The 15,512-nt window shown below is 34.9% G+C and overlaps 1 protein-coding gene across 6 annotated transcripts in view; it reads right to left on the reverse strand.

The window, feature by feature from the left end:
* LOC797812 overlaps positions 1-15,512 on the reverse strand; it is a 299,215-nt gene that overhangs the window by 178,660 nt on the left and 105,043 nt on the right. For all 6 annotated transcript variants that reach the window (XR_015513701.1, XR_015513702.1, XM_087290924.1 and 3 more), the window contains one exon: positions 5,653-5,790. The gene's annotated coding sequence lies outside the window, so the exon portion shown is untranslated. The remainder of the gene's footprint in view (positions 1-5,652; positions 5,791-15,512) is intronic.

The following is a 15,512-nucleotide window of genomic DNA, read 5'->3' on the forward strand; positions in this document are numbered from 1 at the left end:
AAAATTGGTATTTTATTTACTAGCTAAAAACTTTATCATTACATATAACATGAAAGTTCTGAACCTAATCAGAAAAGCCTGATAGAAAATGCTCACTTACAAAAAAAGAGGTCTGATGTATTAGTAAGTTACTAGCTAATTGCTACCATTTAGTTCCTGTAGATTCTAAAGAAAGTTGTTAACACTTAAATACCTAATATTCTGCACTGTAAAAACAACAAAGAAGTTGACTTAACTTAAATTTGTGAGGCAACTTGCTGCATAGTTGTTTTAAGTTAACTCAACTTTTATCCCAAGAACAGCACTTGACAAAATTTAGGTTGAGTCAACTCAAAAAATGTGCTGTGAAAAGTTGCTCTACAATTTTATTCAGTCAACTTTTTCTTTTTTTTTACAGTGTAACCTACCTACCTAACCTAAAATAATTATTTCATTGTATATCATATCTGCATATTTGTCATCCGAAGCATAGTCATGCCATAAGAAACATCCTAATCATCTAAAATGCTTATGGTTTTGAATTTCACAGTGGTTTTGAGTTGACTCAACTTTTAACCTAAGAACTGCACTTGACTCAATCTAAGTTGAGTCAACTCAAAAACCTCTGCATTAAGATGCGTTTCAATTTTAAGTTGAGAAAATTTTTTATTTGTTTTACAGTGCATTCAAAATTTACTGTAGGTAGGATATTGTAAATGATAATAATGAAGTATTAAAGAAATTATTATAATATACACAAACTGGCCACTTTATTAGGCACAACTGTTTGTTTAATTGTTGGTCCACTGCGTCCACTGTGTAATGTAGATGTGTGAACATAAACAATATCTCTTAATGTGATATGCTCAAAGTTTAATTCAAAGGGAGACATTGGCTTTTACAGAGTTGGCTTAGCAAACACTATAGCTAATGAAGTTTGGGGACAACAAAACAATACATTCAGGTTAGTGAGATCACAAATGCTTTAGGTTATGCACATATACCCTGTGCAGCGAAGGGGTGTGACCAGAGGTGCTGTAATGTTATAGCAGAGAAAGTTAAAATGCCGTCCAAATGCTGCTATTTCCACAGGGCTTGTTCTGTGTCTATATTTTGGCTTCTAAAGGACAAAACACAAAGAGAGAAGTCCTTACAGTTTAATTTGATTTTGTTCCAGAGATTTATTTTTAAAAAAAGTCATAGCAGGCACTTGACAAAGGACAGCTTCCAGAATCTGCTGGATTCAGCTAAAAACTCCTCTACGAAGAAGCCGCTCCAACCATAATTGAAGAAGCTGTGGATTGTGAGCCACAACCTGTAAGTATACTCATTTATTTAAATGCATCTGTTACATGTTTCATGCGTTAATGGTGTGTTGTAGCAAGGACGTGAACAAGGATGTACTGTAATCAACAGGAAATGCTGAATGCTGTTTGACACCATCAACAATTTAAATACAGATTGATATTTATCCATCAAACCACTGTAAACACTTAAAATCTTCACCAGTGCAGCAATGTCTCTCTATGCAGCCACTTTCCGTGCATTCATCTCAAATAGCCAACTCGCAAAAGATATATGAAAGTATATGGTTAAAATCATATATATATATATATATATATATATATATATATATATATATATATATATATATATATATATATATATATAAAGATTTTTTTTACATATGAAGCATAAACACACATTGCTTTTCTTCTTATAAACACAACCAAGCCTAAACATACACTCTGGACCAGCCCTTTTAATACAAATATTTATTCGCCCAATCACATGGTAGCATTGAATGCATGAATACATACTCAGAATGAGGTAAAAGGTTGTTTTACCCCTCATGTTATGTTCATATCTATCTGCACACTTCTGATCATTAATAGCAAACTGTACATATATTCATCTATTGTAAATCTCTGTTATAGCTAATGCAATCAGTATATCATGCTTATACTACATCCCTTTGTAAATATCACCATAGTTTTTTCTATGACATAGAAAAACTCATACAATATAGACAGTATGAAAACACTTTTTCACTACACAAATCACAAAGCACACACTGACAGACATGCACACTCCAACACTAATGAACAGAATTCTAAGAGCACACAAAGGTTAATTGAATTCAACCAGATGGTAATTATTTCAGTTTTCAGTTTGAACTTGAAATGTCTTACACTCTTGTGTTTAAGGGTAAATGAACATACAATTGCACTGAAACAGCAACTCTAATGATCAAAGGGTGTGCAAAAACTACAAACATGCAAGCTAGGCATATTGCCTCCAAATTGCAACATGCTTTACCCAGAAGTAATAAATACTTGTTAAGGGTAAAAGAACAAAGCTTAAACTTTTTTTTTAGGTGAACAGTAAAGAGAAATGAAAAATAGCAGTTGCATTCATATTGTACCAGAACTAAAAAAAAATAATAATAATAAAAATGTATTCTAATATGGATTCGGAGTCTGAGTTTTAATTTGAACACTTCTTCTTCACCTTTTTTATTTCAATTCCAATAGTTATTATTATTTAATTCAGGTGGTGTTTGTGTGTAACAAGCATCTATAACATATTGCTTTGTGATTGCTAAAACACTGTTTTAAGGTTGCTTCTTCATTTGTAAACAACAGACATTATACAATGCTCAGCACAAATGATTACACCACTTACAGCTTTCTCTTTCAAATGGATATTTTTGATAGGATGCTTTGCAATAATATTGAAATCAAAGATCGCTGTGTGTGTTGTGAAGGACTGATCTATCGATACTCAAAATCATGATCAGCAATGAAACGACTGGCTGACGGCACAGCAGCGCAATGACTTCATCTGATTAATATTCAATTAACCATGTGAGCCAAATTACATAAAATAGTAAATAAATATATTTATATTTACTATTTTCCCAAGTGTATATATGTCCCCTGATGTATGTCCACTACAGGATGAAGTAATAATAATAATAATAATAATAATAATAATAATAATTCTTTACATTTTATATCGCTCTTTTCTAGACACTCAAAGCACTTTATTCATTCATGGTAAGCTCCTCATCCACTACCAGTGTGCATCATCCACCCTGATGACGCGACGGCAGCCATACTGTGCCAGACTGCACACCATGCACCAGCTGACTGGTGGAGAGAAGAGTGAGGAAGCCAGTTAAAATACGGGTATGGTTATGGGGCCATGATGGAAGGAGGCCAGTGGGCAAGTTTGCCAAGGATGCTGGGGTTAAATGCCAACTCTTTTTTTAATATTATTATTCAATAGTCAGGACCTCGGTTTAACGTCTCATCTGAACGACGGTGTTCACTGATCAATATAGAGTCCCCATCAATACACTGGGGCATTAGGACCCACACAGATCGTAGGTTGAGCACCCCTTGTGAGAGTTGCAGAGAGCTAGCTGCCGCTAGCACGTATAATTTCTTATGTCTTTGTGATTATTAATAAAGTTAAATGTTTAAGGGCCTAGATTATATGGTAACCTCAGTCACATTACTCTTCAGAGTAAATCTGGAATAATATGCGTGTATTTGCTTTTTATGTATGCAAAATGATTTGTTTCCTCTTGATCTACCAAGCTAGATCAGAGATCATAGAGACCTTTTGAGTAGACCTGGATTCTTGAAGGATTAGAAGCAACTGTTTCCTGAGTTATTTGCCATTTTATGTGATATTTTTTTTTCAAGTACATTTCTTTGTATGCAAGCTGCTAGGTTGGATGTTGATTGTACCAATTTTAAAAGGATGGCTGAAGGAACACGACGCAACCTTGAGTAAGAAACAGTTTATACTTTGTGTTTGTGTTCTATTTACTTGTGGATCAGAATTACAGGTCTGGGGTCAGCGTTGAATACCCTGGTGGCTGTAATCAATGGAAGATATTGTTCTAATTTCATACACACACATGCACGTGAACATTTTCGAAGTCTATCTGTATTTAAACCAATCAGGTTAGAACACTTACAGTACATGTATGACACAGTTAATGACGTTATGTAAAAGTATAATTGTTGTTGTTTGGAGATTGTAAGCTGAGTAAGCTACTAACTCTGCAAGAGTGTTGAAGCTGGTTTTTGCTGATAAAACTGCAAACTATCTTCAGGAAACTTTTTATTGAATCTTTGACCCAGATTGGTCATTTTTGTGTTAACATTATGGGTTTCCCTACTATATATTTGTGCATATACATTAGATTAGAGGCCAAACTCAAAACAGGAACTAATAAAAAGAAAAAAAAAAAAACTCAAGATCACAGTCCAAAAATGAATATGTTGTGGAAATGTTTTAAATAAAATGTTAATGAACAGGAAAATCAAGAGAAACAAAGAAATTTATTAAAACGTCCCAACAGACACACAATAAGATTTAATATTAGGTAAGATTTAGGTCGCCGTTGTAACAGAGGCCAGCTAGTGAAGTGCTGTGCAGGTACACCTCACTCTTCTGACCTCTAAAGATGCTTTAGCAACAGACGCTGGCTTCATGGACATCATATTGGTAATGTCCACACAACGTCCAGCTGTAACAACATTAGATGTTGATATTTTGTTGGTTTTAGGTTGCGTTAGAAAGTAACCAAAATCTCTTCACACCACAACCAGTGTGCAGCTTCCACTTGGCTGATGTGACGGCAGCCACAGAACAACGGCGCCAGGTCGCTCATCACACACCAGCTATAGGTGCAGTGGAGAGACAGTGATAGAGCCAATTCAGTGGATAGGGATGATTGGGAGGTCATGATGGTTAAGGGCAGAGAGGAAATTTGGCCAGGACTATGGGGTTACACCCCTACTTTTTACGACAAGTGCCATCTAATTTTTAATGAACACAGAGAAACAGTACCTCGGTTTAACCATATATTGAATAATAACGAATTTAACGGGTCCATTAAATGGCATATAATATTTTTGTCTGATAAATTTTTGGTGGCCGAAAATTCAGTACATCTCTAATTTCAACACACTTTTAGATTCCTATTGATTCACATTTCTGCTGTGTGATTGGCTCTTAGGTTAATATGGAGTAGAAAAGTTTAGAGCGTATTATTGTTATTGACAAATTTTATCACGATTCAATATAATATTGTTTATTGGCCCAGCCCTAATCAGAAATGATGTTGACATCTTGTGCCTGTTGGGGTATTTACAATGTTGTACTTTTTAATGGATATAACTGTTTAATAAAACTTAAATGTACCTAAATTATTGTCTATAATCACTAAGAAACTGAAAAAAAAATAATCATTTTCAAAAAGAGCTGTACTCATTTATGCTAAGCACTGTAGAGGGTGCACTTATTTAATTGCTTTTTGTGGTTTATTTATCACACGACTGCACATTTCAGTTTTGCTTTCAGGATGGAAATAAAAATATTAGTTATTAGTCAAATCATCATTTCTTTTCAGTTGTGTTCTGAATAATAAATATTGCTTCAGGTTTGCTCAAAGGAGCTCAAATCCAAATCATAATGTGCATTTATTGACATTTCAAGCCTGGTCTTTGGAGCAGCAGTGTTTACACTGACACCAGTCACTTGCTGATGTATCAAGCAGCGATGCAAACATCTCTTTCTGCGCTGACATGAGTTGAACATCAGACAGAATGACACATTGCAGCAGGAGAAATGCGGTCTAGTTTGTTTACTGACCTTCCCGTCTCCCTACTGGCAACAAACAATCAAAGATGTCTGTCTCTCTCCCTGCGCTCTCGGAGAACTGGGGCAAGGTGACTTCTCTTCCAGCACTCCGCTAAAGTAGTATTCCACCTCATTGGGTCACTCGTTCACCTGCAAGACAGAGAAAGTACATTTACCTGAACATGTTCCTTGAAAGCTGTGGAAGCTGCAACTATATGTCACATTTTGAGAAATATATTTTTACATTTTAAGAACAAAATGTTGCACACGTGTTAGTGGAGCTGCTCTGGTCTAAGTCTACAGCATCTATGCTATTATAGCGTTTGCACCATTACCATGGAAACAGGTATGCTGGAACACTTCTCAATACCAGAAACGTAGAGAACAATCTTAAATTCTCGTGGACATTATAGATCTCATCTCGGAAGAATGAACTCGCAGGACCTCATAAGAAAGGAATTGAATACTTTGATATTTGTGTTGGTCACATGACCTTTAACAGAGCATAATTAAAGCACTACGACCCTTACATATTGATTTATTGTTTTAACCCTTGTGTATTCTTCAAATTGACTACTGTTCCGGTATGTTGGCATCTTTTTTTTCCCCATTGACTCCCATTATAACCACATTTTACAGAATGTCTCTCATTACCTTTAAGAGTCAGCTGTGTTGAACCATGGCACTTTTGCTATGTACATGGTGGACTTTGTAAATGGAAAAACTTAATCATTTCATGAGTTTTCTCCAAATGTATCCACAACCGATTTATTTGATATATTATTAACATCACATGGGAGGAGAGGAAATGATGTGTTAATTAGCTGAGCTTGACAGATTTAAAAATCTAAGTGCAAAATCTAAAGCGCTTGGTGTAAAAGCATTAAGGTCATATCTGAATCCATTTCTGCCATTTTAAAGACAGAAAAATATGATCTGTGCCCCAGCGCACAGGGTTGTGCTTATTTTCTAAATGAGTTCTGGGTGTGTTTTGAGCATAATGTGTATTAAACCAATCAGAGTCTCATCTCCCATTCCCTTTAAGAGTCAGTTGGGTCGCACTGTGGTGCCATTTGCTATTTACATGGCGTACTTTGTAAGTGGAAAAACTGATTGCTTCAGTATCAAGAAAAAAGTTTAACAGATCATCTGCAGCACGAGGATAAAGAGTGAGCCTCCTCCATTCAGGTTTTTTTTCTTTTTCTTTACTTTACTTTTACTCTTTACTTCTTTATGTTCATGGATAAGAAGACTGTGTTGTACGCACTATACTGAAGACATCCCTTAGATATTTAATTTAGTCTGTTAAGCACAAAGATGTTTCAAAACCTCTTCGAACAATGATTTTTCAGGACCACACTTGAAACCAAGGGGTAAGAAAGGTTCCCAAAATACACCAGCCACAGTTGCACCCTTAAGTAAGGTGATCCACAGATTAGTATTTTTTGCCATTATTATGAGTTTTTACAACAAACAAATATATTTTTAATATATTCATAACCACGTTCGTGTTTTACTGTCATGCTTAAAAAAACGCTGAAATAAAAAACGCTAAATTTTGTGATCTTTAATCAATAATAATAACTCGTGTACAGCAGTCCCACAACATTCTGACACTCAATGACACTCGAATATCCTGTCAGTAATGTCTATTGGCTGAGAATGACCTTTTTACAGTGTCTGCTATAATGTTAATGTTGTTTTGGTGTGTTTACATAGATGAAAATGGCCACTGTGTAAATGCAGAGTATAGTTACAATCTTATTGCCACATTAGATTGTTATGATAACAAAATATATTTATGCCTTCAGTGATTTCTTAAAAATAAATACCAAAAAATAACACAACTGGAATAATTACAACAGTCACGAACATGAAGCATGAGATCGCAATGACATATGATGACATATGCAGGTGATGTAGTACTGTCCCTATTCTTAGGGGTACATTTTGAAGCCCTTCCTCTTCACACACGGTTTTAAGGACCAAGGAGAAGGGAATGGGGTATGGAATACAAAAATAGAATAGGAATTGGGCCTACTTTCCAGCAATCAAAAAAAAAAAAAAAATGAACAATCATAACGATGCGGGGTCAAACTCTCAATGGGTGGTATCAATCTCCTGGGTGGTAAGTTATATCCAAACGCACGTCCTATTCTTATGCCCCATAAAGTAATGCATGCGTCTCCAAAACCCGACAGGCGAACAAATCTATAATTTGGGTTTGAAAGGTCTGCAAATAGCAACAAATCAGGTTTTAAGCGCCTTGCGGCTTATTGCGCCGGGTGTATGATAGGGCCCATAGTGTAGAAATTAAAACATAATTTTATGAATACTTCTTTAACATTAGCACAGATGTACTGTACTGAGATGAATGAAAACAGCATTAAGCTAAATTGAGCCAATTAATGATGCTAGCATATTCAGAAAAGCTGCATAATTTTTTTACACCTTTAACTTTGCCAATGACCACTGTATTAATGTCAAACTTCTCTGAAACAATATGTATTGTATAAAAAAATAAATAAAAAAAACTATACATTTATACTTGAACTGACAGTCATGTCTTGGAATATGCAATCTTCTGGCTCACACTATATTCTTTTTATTATTATTACTATTATTAGTTTTTGTAAGAACAAGATGACATAATTCAGTATATTCCAGACCAAAGGCTCAAACTCAATCCCCGAAGGGGTGCAGCTCTGCTTAGTTTAGCTTCAACCACTTCCAACTTACACCTACTTAAGAGTTTCTAGTAGTCTTAAACGGCTTAACCAGTTGGATCAGCTGTGTTTGATTAGGGTTGGAGCAAAACTGCGCAGACCTGCGTCCTTCTATAGGAACTGAGTTTGAGACCTATGTTCGAGACAGATACAGATCCAATTAATGGTTGACAATGAGTATGTAACGCCTTTCCATTTCCACTGCAAACAAAAAATAAATAAATAAAAGAAAAGTTACTTAGGTACTTACATAGAAGTTTAATTATGTTTCTAGTTCAAATATCTGAAAATTATTCAATCAAGAAGCATTTTCTGTACAAAGAAAATACATTGTTTTTGGAAACAATGGGTCAATAATGTAATTTTCTTTTCCTTAAAGCAAGCTAAATAATCTGAAAAAAAAAAATTTAAAAAAAAATTAAAACTTTAATGTTGATCTCCTGGGTGGTAAGTAATATCCTAATGCACGTCCTATTCTTATGCCCCACATACTGATGCGTACATCTCCAAAACCTGACAGGTGAACAAATCTAAACTTGTTTTTATTTAAACAAATATTTAGTAGTTTCCCAGAGGTGGGTTGCGGCTGGAAGGGTATCTGCTGCGTACAAATGTGCTGGATAAGTTGGCAGTTCATTCCACGGTGGCAACTCCAGATTAATAAAGGGACTAAGCTGACAAGAAAATTAATGAATGAATGAATTATTTAGTAGATATTACTGCTACAAAAATTATAACATTATACAAATGCAGATTGTAATGAAAAAAAAGAAAAAATATATAGATGAAGTAGGCATGGAGATAGTAGATTTTATATTTATGTAGAAAATAAGAATTTTTATAACATTTGAATCCTTATTATTTTATTTTTATTTTTTTCATTTGTAAAGATAACCAGTTGGATTAGTAAATATCTGAAAATTATTGAATTATTGAAAAATATCTGAAAAAAAGCATTTTCTATACAAGTAAATAATACATTGTTTTTAAAAATAATAGGTCAAACATGTCATTTTCTTTTCCTTAAAGCAAGCAAAATAATCAGAAATAAACAAAAAAAAAACAACAACCAAAAAAACACACTAATGTTGACCTATTGCTTCTGAAACAATGCATTTTTTTCATTTTGAATTACGATTCCTGAAAACAACACATTTATTTTACTTGTCTAGAAAATGCTTCTTGATTTCTTACTTTTCAGGGACTCAACACAATTTCCCAGCTACAGATTCACACTTTTGCGTTAAAACTGCTGTTATGAATGTCGCTTTGACTGTCATCGTAAGCCTATCTAAAGCTGCAGTCAGATGTGCGTTGTCGTGTTTCCTGATGCAATTGTTCTTGCTCACTTGCACTCATGACAAAATGTCATAAAAACATTCTATTTCAGTATAAGCCATGACATGTTGATGTTCTGATCACATGCGGCTGCCAGATAAGCCAAGGAAATGGCACAATTTATTCATGTTACCTTTAAAACTCTGCACACAGTTGCACATGCGAAGGCATATATTATAAAGAATTAAAGAAAGAGATCATTTTATATTGATGTGACAGTTTTATACCACATACTCTGCACTGATATAATCATATGAAACATTGCAAGGCAACAATGAAATGTCTCCTATGATACAATATCAAGGACACACCTGCAGGCCAATATGATTTATGCGGTAAGATGGTATGCAATCTATCACTAGGGTGAAAGTCAAAAACAATTATGGTGTGCGGCTGTAAAGTGTAGATTCATCTCAGATTTTCTAATCAATTTTATTGGTAATCTAAACAACAATTCAAAGCGCTTCACTTTTTACACACCATACCCCATAATGACAATGTGAAAAAAGAGTTTTTGAAATTGTTGCAAATTTATAAAAAATAAAAAAACCCTGACAAATCACATGTACACAAGTATTCACGATCTTTGCTCAATACTTTGTTGATACACCTTTGACAGCAATTACAGCTTCACATCTTTTTGAATTTGATGCCACAAGCTTGGGACACCTGTCCTTGGGAATTGTTGCCAATTCCTCTTTGCAGTCCCTCTCAAGCTCTATCAGGTTGGATGGGAAGTGCAGGTGTACAGCCATTTTCACATCTCTCTTTAGAGATGTTCAATAGAATTTAGGTCTGGATTCTGGCTGGGCCACTTAAGCACATTCATTGAGTTGTTGTGAAACCACTCAATTGATATTTTGGCGGTGTGCTTTGGGTCATTGTCCTGCTGAAAGATGAATCGTCGCCTCAGTCTAAGGTCAAGAACACTCTGAAGCAGGTTTTCATTCAGGATGTCTCTGTACATTACTGCATTCATCTTTCCCTCTATCCTGACTAGTCTTCCAGTTTCTGCTGCTGAAAGACATCCCCACAGCATAATGCTGACACCACTATGCTTCACAGTGGGGATGGTATTAGCTTGGTGATGAGCAGTGCCTGGTTTTCTTCAAATCTAACGCCTGGCATTCACTCCAAAGAGTTAAATTTTAGTCTTATCAGACCAGAGAATTTTGTTTTTTATGGTCTAAGAGTCCTTTAGATACCTTTTGGCAAATTCCAGGTGAGGATTGGCTTCCGTCTGGCCATTCTACCACACAGGCCTGATTGGTGGATTGCTGCACAGATGTTTGTCCTGCTGTAAGGTTCTCCTCTCTCCACAGAAGAACGCTGGAGCTCAGAGTGACCATCGGGTTTTTGATCACCTCCCTGACTAAGGCCCTTCTCCCCCGATCACTCAGCTTAGATGGCCGGCCAGCTGTAGAAGGAGTCCTGGTGGTTCCAAACATCTTCCACTTACGAGTGATGGAGGCCACTGTGCCTATTGGATTTTTCAGAGCAGCAGAAATTTTTCTGTAACCTTCCCCAGCCGAGTGCCTCGAGACAATCCTGTCTCGGAGGTCTACTGACAATACATTTGTCTTCATTCTTGGTTTGTGCTTTGACATGCACTGTCAACCCTGGGACCTTATACATAGACAGGTGTATGCCTTTTTAAATAATGTCTAATTAACTGAACTGACCACAGGTGAACTCCAATTAAGCTGCTGAAACATCTCAAGAATGATCAGTGGAAACAGAATGTTAGAGCTTCACGGCAAAGGCTTTGAACACTTGTGTACTTGTGATTTTTCAGGTTATTATTAGTAATAAATCTGCAGCAATTTTTAAACATATTTTTTCACATTGTCATTATGGGGTATTGTGAGCAGAATTTTGCGGAAATAAATTAATTTGATCTATTTTGGAATAAGGCTGTAACATAAAAAAAACTAGAAAAAGTGAAGCGCTATGAATACTTTCCGCATGCATTGTATCGTATGATCCACCATCACAACAGTCTTTATTGCTTTTCCATCACACATCTCTTTTAAGTCGACAACAAAAATTAAGAGGAGTAATGAAGCCCCCATCACAGATTGGGCCAAGAAGTTATCATTCATACATTCATTTTCTTTTCGTCTTAGTTCCTTTATTAATTTGGGGTCGCCAAAGAGGAATGAACCGCCAACTTATCCGGCATGTTTTTTAACGAGCGAATGCCCTTCTAGTCGCAACCCATCTCTGGGAAACATTCAAACACACTCATTCACACTCATACACTGCGGACAATTTAGCCTACCCAATTCACCTGTACCGCATGTCTTTGGACTGTGGAGGAAACCAGAGCACCCAGAGGAAATCCACGCGAATGCAGGGAGAACATGCAAACTCCACACAGAAATGCCAACTGACCCGGCCGAGGCTTGAACCAGCGATCTTCTTGCTGTGAGGCGACAGCACTACCTACTGTTCCACTGTCTCCCCAAAAATGTATAAATATAAGAAATTTTATTAGCCACAAGAGTACTTGTTTACTACATACATTGTCATCACTTTATCATTTGGATACTGTGAAAGAAAAAAAGAACTATTCTTGCATATGTTCTTTTAAAATGTGTTGTTGTTATCTTTCAACGATGAGGTCAAAAGAGCCTTATTACAAAGCTTATTAACCCTTTTTTTCCCACATAGCAAACCATTCAAATATGAGTGAATGGAGCCACATCTGCTAATTAGGTGACATACACAGATGCCAAGCATAGAGAATTAATTATAGTAATTAGTAATGTTGCTGGCAAAGCTTTGCCCAGAGATGTGAAACTACACAGCAGTGCATACACAGCCGGGAATCATTTTAGATAACCGAGGCGGAGAAAACTGCATAAATATTTATGATTTCTGAGGCATATCTTTACAGAGTTGTAAAATACAATTTTCAAACAGCCAACTGATGTTGAGGGTCTGAAATATTCATGAGTGATGGAGTAGTTTTTTGGACAGAGATCTAATTTGATGATATGATGCTTCACACAGAGATGACCTTCGAGATAGGCCAATTGCTGTACATAACTTATCACAGTGACCTACTGACTGATTCTTTTCAACAAAATGCAATATTTAGGCACATTTTTGAGCTACATATATTTGATTTTTGTAACACTTCATAATAACTACACACTAAAAATAATTTATTGAGCATCAGCAAATAGTTAACTCATCATTTGTTAAGCATTAAGTGTACATTATAAGACATTTATAAATACAGATTCAAATGCTGTATTCTTGACATCTAAGCACATATATAATGTGCTTAGTAATTGTACTTTCAGACTTTGTTACTGACGAATGTTTCATTACTAAATTATTGCATTTTATGTAATACTTTTTAAACATAATTTAAAAGTGCTTTTATTTTTAGATAAGATTGCAAATATTTATTTTTTTTTATTTGAAACTGAGCCTTTAATTGTAATTTATAAGGGACTTATATATTATACTATATATTAAACTGTATGCATTTGTAAACTGCTTACTAATCTTATAATGTCTTAAAATGTAGAGTTAATTCTTAATTAATTCAGAGTTAAATCGTTACCAAACGATGAATGAACTAGTTGCTAATGCTTAATAAATGATTCAAAATGTATAGTTATTGTAAGTGTTACCCTAATTTTCAAGAACAGAACTAAGTTGCCATATTATTTGAGATTTTGATTATTTCTGATAAGTTTCTAATAATCTCAGAGTATTATTAATAATTTCATTTTCTAATAATTTTAAAATGATTAACCCCCTTTGATTTTTTTTCTTTTTTTTTAATATTTCCCAAATGTTGTTTAACAGAACAAGGCAATTTTCACAGTATGTCTGATAACATTGGCAACTTTTCCAGCATATGCTTTACACAGTGAATACCCTTCCAGCTGTAACCCAGTATGAGAAACATTTACACACACACACTCATTCACACTCAAAGCTAAGACCAATTTAGTTTATTCAATTCAACTATAGTGCATGTCTTAGGAAACCCACACCAATACAGGAAGAAAATGCAAGCTCCACACAGACATGCCAACTGAGCCAGCCGGAACTCGAACCAGCGACCTCCTTCCTGTGAGGCGACAGTGCTAGCCACTGAGCCACTGTGTTGCCTCCAGATTGCATATAATTGTCTAATAATAATTACCATTTGTATTGTTATCATTTGCTAGCACTTTACTTCAAACGGTATTCATAAACCTTTATAACCATGACATGGCATGTGTCATAAATATGTATGATCTTTTAGGCATGCCTATGACAACTTTCATGAAGTGTCATTTACTTAGTTCTGTCATTTTAAATGCAAAGTTGTAATTTTTGACATAAGCAACTTTACATAAGCAGCAATACATTATTACTTGTCATAAACCTGTCATAAAAACATGAACAAAATGCAGACATTATTAATGTGTCATGAATTTTAAAACAGCACCATTAATATGTCTTGAACCATCTACAGCAGTACAAATTGAATTTGTAATTAAATGGTCATTAAATGGCATTAATTATTAATGACACTGTTATACAAATTATTTAAAAAGAAAAATGTTCGTGTGCACACATCTAAAAAAAAACAAACAAAAAAAACTTAAAGGTAGGTGCTTGATCAAGCCAAAAGCAATAGACAAAGTAGAAATAATCAGAACACTGCCACTTTATCTCTCAAAAGACAAATAAAAATTGTTTATTTAATGAAGTATAGACACTTTTAAAGACAAATTCAATTTGTTCTACTGAAAAAAGAGATCAAAAAATATTCATGACTCAATCATTATGGCCTTGTGGAAATCATGTTTATGATAGATGTATGTGAAGTTATACTATCCTGGTAGTCAAGTTGCTATGATGACATTTCAAAAAATGTCATCTTTGCATTGAAAGTAGCAAAAACAGATAATGGAACTTAAATGTGCAGTAGGTGATTGTCTTCAGAAACATCTTTTTTGTGTTGATGGTTGAAAGTTTCTTTACATTCCAATAGTAATGATTAAAGTAAATTTTCTAAATGTAATTATAAGTATTTTCATAATCTGAGAATGGCGTAAGACTAAAAAAAAATGTGCTGAAAACTCCCATAATTCTGGTAAGTAGCCAAAACTGCGCTCTTTGTTGATGTGCACACATTTAGTCATTTAGCAGACATTTACATTTAGTCATTTAGCAGAAGCTTTTATCCAAAGCGACTTAAAAATGCCAAATCAGAACTTTTTAAAAATCCCGAATCAATATTGGAGTAACTTTCGCATGCTGGAGGAAGGATGACACCATTGCTGAAGTATTTATTTTAGGTAATGTTACGCTTTCAAACTATATTAGTCGTGTAAAGCTGATGTAGAGTTTGTTGTTTTACAAATGGGTTATATGCACGGAAGTGTTGTTCAGCCACTGAAATCTTCTGGCGAAAGATTGATGTGACTATTTTAAATTTTATAAGGTCATTTTACAGCACTGTTAATGTCTATTTTTATTAAAGTAAATAGCGATATTCCGCCTATTCTGCTTTTCTTAGGTGAAGTTGGTTTTATATTCACATTGGTTTATTTTTAAACAATGACAACCTGTGACATGCTCCCCATATTGTTTAGTATGCAACTTTAAATATTTGGTTTGAAAAAGTATGGCTTTGTAATAAGTGTAATTACTACATGCCGCCAACCAACCACTAAGCATACAGTAGTGGCTTTAGGGCAAAGCACGTAAAGAAGTGAGAACAGCAATCCTTGTATGCATGAAATATTGCACATTATGACCAGTTTTGCTTGCTAACTACACAACTGAAAATGT

The sequence above is a fragment of the Danio rerio genome, chromosome 17, assembly GCF_052040795.2.
Source record: "Danio rerio strain M-AB ecotype USA chromosome 17, GRCz13ab, whole genome shotgun sequence".
Classification (NCBI taxonomy): domain Eukaryota; kingdom Metazoa; phylum Chordata; class Actinopteri; order Cypriniformes; family Danionidae; genus Danio; species Danio rerio.